Source organism: Colobus angolensis, unplaced genomic scaffold, assembly GCF_000951035.1.
Source record: "Colobus angolensis palliatus isolate OR3802 unplaced genomic scaffold, Cang.pa_1.0 Scaffold68, whole genome shotgun sequence".
Taxonomy (NCBI): domain Eukaryota; kingdom Metazoa; phylum Chordata; class Mammalia; order Primates; family Cercopithecidae; genus Colobus; species Colobus angolensis.
Window position 1 is genome coordinate 5,606,571 of NW_012120487.1, and position 5,774 is coordinate 5,612,344.

At 36.9% G+C, this 5,774-nt stretch overlaps 1 pseudogene; it reads left to right on the plus strand.

Moving 5' to 3' along the window:
* The first annotated feature begins 5,046 nt into the window (after nucleotides 1–5,046).
* LOC105500741 overlaps nucleotides 5,047–5,774 on the plus strand; it is a 23,286-nt pseudogene continuing 22,558 nt past the window's right edge.

Sequence of the window (5,774 nt, forward strand, 5' to 3'; positions counted from 1 at the left end):
CACTTGTGTGGGTCAAAATCCAAGTATGATCAAGTCCGAGAGAACCAGCATCAGATTTTCTATCTTGCACTGCCAATGACCAAAAAAAAAAAAAAAAAAAAAAAGTGGGGGGCGTCTAATATCCAAAATATATTAAGAGTTCTTAAAACTCAACAATTTTTAAAAACGGGTAAAGGATTTGAGTAGGTATCTTTCCAAAGGAGATAGAAAAATGTACAACAGGCACATGAAGAGATGCTCAACATCTTATTAATCATTAGGGAAATGCAAATCAAACCCGCAATGAGGTAATGAGGTAGTGGGTGAAGTGTCGCCCACTAGATGATGGTCAGGATGTAAAGAAACTGGAACCTTCCATACATTGCCACTGGGAATGTAAAATGGTACAACTTTGGAAAACAGTTTGGCAGTTCCTCAGAAAGTTAAACATAAGTTTATCAAAACACCCAGCAATTACAAGAGAAATGAAAACGTATATCCACACAGAAACTCTTAACGATGTTCACAGCAGCACTATTCCTTATAGGTAAAAAGTGGAAATAACCCAAATGTCCATCAAATGATGAACGGTTAAACAAAACGTGGTATCTCCATAGAAGGTAATACTATTCAGCCAGAAAAAAGCTAATACATGCTACACTATGGCCAACCTTGAAAACATTAAGTTCAGTGAAAGAAGCCAGGCACAAAAAGCCACATACTGTATTAATTCCTTGTATGTGTAATGTCCATAATTTCTAGAGACGTAGCTTAGTGGTTGCCAAAGGCTTGAAGGAGGAAGGAATGGGGAGTGATTAATGGGAACTGGGTTTCATTATTGGATAAAAATATTCCAAAATTAAATAGTGATGGTTACACAACCTTATAAATACACTAAAAGCCACTGAATTGTATCTCTTAAAAGTATGAATTTATGGTATTGTAAATTATATCTCCAAGAAAAAAGGGAAAAAAATAATACACTATTACACATTACATTAGCCATCAAAGCAATAAAGTCTTCACATGTCACTCCAGACCAGAGAATAAGGGAAAAGTCAAATTGTGTCTTAATATTACCATGAAAACAGTTTGACTCAGAGACACCCCTCTCCAAAAGGTCCCCAAACATAGTTTGAATACCACTGGCCTAAACTAATACTCAGCACATGACTAGCACTTAATGATTGGTCAATTAAATTATCTAAACTACAGTGGTGTTACATATTTAATTTAATAATTATATTATTAAACTACACACTGACAAAATGCAATCAGGTTTAGTTATTCTTTATAATTCATACTTTGCATACTTACAAAATATTTTTGACAACCTATGTGACTATAGAATTTAACACTCTCTGAACACAAAACTTTGACACCCTAAGCTTAAAGGTACAACACAGTATAGTGGCGAAGAGCTGTGACTCTAGACTCAGACACTTTGAGCTCAAATCCTGACTGCAGCAAACCAGCTATGAGATATTGTCCAAGGTATTCAACCCTTCTACATGGACTTTCCCCATCTGTAAGTGAGAATACTGTAAAAAAGGTTGTTTTGAGGACTAAGTTAACACTTTAAAGATTTTGAGAAAGAAATTAGCTTGTAGTAACTATGCAATAAGTTATCTATTATCATGGTAAATCAAATACCCACTTAAAGCAATCAGATTGTGTGATTAACAAACATACCTATTTCTTTTTGAAAGTATAAGATACCTTATGTAAAGATTAGGACTTTGCCCATCTATAGTGGTGAACATCAAACTTGCATGAATAGCTTCTCCCTCCTTCCAGCTCATGCTCTTCAATGCCTTAAGCTACTATTTTCTAGTGCTAAACTAAAAAACAGTCAACTAATCCAAGCCAACAAGTGAAAAAACTTCCTAAGTAGTATAACAAGGTGATTTCCCCGAGAGGTGTTTTCATCTCAAAAGAATTTTCTAAAAAATTAAAAGTTCTTGGACAGTAAGATTTGGATCACAGAATCCTCAAGATAAAAGTCTAGAACACAGGGAGAGGAGAGAAGAGTGGTATGGAAAAGAAGGCCTGCCTATCCACTAAAAACAGGTAAACTCTGTTAGCAAGAAAGCCAAGGAGAAAAGAAATACAAAACTAGGAGTCAGAAAACACAGGTCTAATCACAGCTCAACCACTATCTCACTTGGTGATCTCACAAGATAAAAATTCAAACACCTTAATATAAATGGTCCCTCACAATTTGCTACTTCCTATCATTTATCTCACCATTCTATCCATATCAATTCCTACCACACTGAATTTCTCACTCTCCCTCACTCCCCAAGGCTTATTACAATTTATCATCTTTGCATGTTATTCCCTAGGTCTGGAATGATCTCCAACCTCCAATCCATCCTCCTCTCCACCTAGCAAACTCCTATTCACCCTTCAAGAGCCAGTTTCTTCCCTCTCAACTCCCACAATCTAGTGTGTTGTAATTTACTGTATTATATGTAGACTGAGACAAATGCAAGTGTTTGATGAAATGAATGTTTAAATGAATGAACGAATGAGCAATGTTAGGCAGTTTCCGATTCTAAATAATTGAGAAAATAATACACCTGAAAAGCAACATCACATATACATTACATTAGGAAGAGAGATCTGCTTTGAAATCTAATTCTATGATCTTCAGCAAATCACTACCCTGTGTGAGTCAAAGATTCCTTGCCTATAAACAGGTTTCAAAGGGTTGTTACACCAAACAAGTGAAAAAAAAAAAAAATGCATAAACAGTGTCTAGCACAGTGCCTGGGACAAAATAGGCAATCTAAAAAATTTTGGTTCCCTTCTCTCTCCCTCTTCAACTCGTAATTATTGATATCCAATGAGATGATTAGACATAAAAATAATTTGAACATAAGACACCAAACAAATCTCTCACTTAAGGGGAAAAAAAATCCTAACATTAATCTTCGTATTTATATACCCTTTCCTCTCTTTGGGTCTGTAAGAAATACTCTGGAAGAAAAGTCAGAACCTGCTTTTTCAGAGTGTGTGGTTTATTTGAATACAGTCTGTACATAATAAAAGATTTAAAAAAGGAAATAAATACTCTGCAGAAATGCTGGTTTTTAAACATTTCCCCAAATTATGTAATTATTTAGGATTCTAGAATTAAAACAATTCAGTTAGTACCACGTAAACAACTCTAATTGCTCTAAGATTACTAAGAAAAAGTCTACCTATCCTGCTTTAAACTATGGTGTCCCTTTCCTTTGTCTTTTTTAGGTCTTTCTAGAATTGTTCTTTTTTAGAACATACTTCTATCCTGCAGCAGTGGCTTAAACTGAATGTAATATTTTTTAACCAATTCAAGTATCTGTAATTTATTTGAAAAAGGAACACATCTCATTGAGTTCTCTTTTGTCGAACAAAACGTTCTGGCATCAACATTAACAGGTAAGTACTGCCTTTTTTTTTTTCTCTTTTTTTAAAAAAAAGGCAGGGTCTTACTCTGTCACCCAGGCTGGAGTACAGTGGCACAACTGTGCCTCACTGCAACCTTGAACTCTCAGGCTCAGGCAATCCTCCCACCTCAGCTTCTGGGACTATAGACACGCACCGTGACCACGCCCAGCTAATTTGTTTTATATTTTGGTAGTGACAAAGTCTCACTATGTTGCCCAGACTGATACCAAACTCCTACACTCAAGCAATCCTCTCGCCTCCGCTTCCCAAAGTGCTGATATTACAGGCGTGAGCCACCTGGCCAGGCCCTACAGGTTAAGTGTTGGTTATTTTGTTTCTCTGAAACTAGAAACTTTCTACAGTAAATAAATTCAAACACCTTTCTTGACCAACAGATCCTGATTTGACATTCTGCAGAGAATATAACATAATTAATGGTACTTATTTTGTATGTCAAGGTTAACTTTGAGGTTAAAAAAATTCTAATTAAAATGAATCTGCTGAGAACAATAAAAACTATCTTTAAACAGCTCTTTGTTAATCAGAGAAATTTATAATTATATATTTTGATTCTAAAAAGTCTAAAATTAAAATGTAGACACTGTACTGTTCTAGCTCCAGCAACTAAAAATAAATGTAATTTTTGGTGTCACTTAGAATTTATAAAATTGAACTAAACTTATATGTACAATATCTTGTTAATTTATCGGTACTACTAACAACTTGGCCTATGACAATGAAAATACTTTAAATTTCCTTACTGTATTTAACTGTTTGCTGGATTTAAAACATCAAATGTCATTAACTTTCACTTCCATTTCTGATTTTAAGAAAACTTCATTTTTCATTTTCCACACTAGCCAAGTGAAAAACTGCAAGCAGCAGGAAAATTTATCTACGAGTTTTAAAAGTTTCTTTTGTTTATATTAAATATAAATATTTTTAAAGCATAAAACGACTTAAAATTCTCATCCTCCCCAAAGTATATGGTTTCTAAGAAGCACTCTTTAAAAATTTGTTTATAAAAGCAACATAGCACACTAGACACTAAAGAGTTATCTTAAGCACAGCTTTTTAAGCCAATCAATATTTCATAATTTTACAAGTTGTGACTAATCAGTACTACGATGCAGTGTAGTGACATGAGTTCTAAGCCTAAAGAAAATTTCAGCGCGCAGACACACACACACACACGTACACACACACAAAGTCGGCTTTGCTTTTTAAACCACCCCACAATTCAACACCTCTGTGTGGCATTCTCTCTAAATTATCATATCCGGCTGGGATTATCCAATTTTATTAGCTAACAGTTCTCATTACTTTAAAAACAGAAACAGGATATGTTCTGTTTCATCAAGTGCTACAAACATTTCGCTGCTATAAGACTGGAGGGAAAAAAATCCTTTGGAAATAAAAGCTAATCTGATTCACTCGAACTAATCACTAAATGCATGCCAACAATACACAATTCCAATTGCATTTCTGGACACAAATTAAGATCACGATAGGGCAGGTCAAATGTGTAAGGAACTACTTTTATCAAAATGAAGAAGCAGATAAACGGAATCTAAGATCTCACGCAAAATTCATCTAAGACTTGGTAATCTTCTGAAAAGAAAATGTGTAATCAACATGGTTAATACAACAGTAATTCATCCCATTCAAGTACGACTAGAAATCCCGCTGATGTGCTTCCTTCAGGTCTAAACATCTCATTCTTTCGCAATCCAGATACCAACAGGAGTCTGAAACACTTTGCAGAGGCGTGCAACACACTAGGAGAGCGCTGTTTACAAATACGAATCTCAGTTACCCACGTCAAAACCGCGCATTACCACCTTTCGACTGGGGGGCGGGGGAGAGAGAAGGCGGGCGAGCAAGAAACGAAATCCACACAGACACTTCTCCCTACAAGGACGAGCCCGGGGAAACATTATGTATTATATGCATGTATACATTTATATACATTATGTAGTCCCCTATGTCTAAGCAAGGGTGAAAGAAAAAGGTACATATGACAGGGAATCGTAACTGGACCCAAGAAAAATGTTCAAACCAATTCCGTTAACTCAAAATCCGCCCCGCTGGTCTACAACAGGTTTCGGTCCGGGACCCGGAGCCCCAGCCACAGTGTGGAGTTCGTCCCCAAAGCGCCCCAGTGCTCTCCTCAGGCCGCCCAGGCCGCCGTCCCTACCTCCCTTATCTCAGTCTTCCCCTGGGACACCCGAAGCCCGTTTCAGCAAAGAAAAAAGTGTCAGGCCCCAAGGGGACAGCTGAGACACTCTCAGGCCAGGCCCCCGACACCTGCGAAGCGCGGCACCTGGGAGGGCGAACCGGGGGCCGCCCGGCCTTCCCGAGCA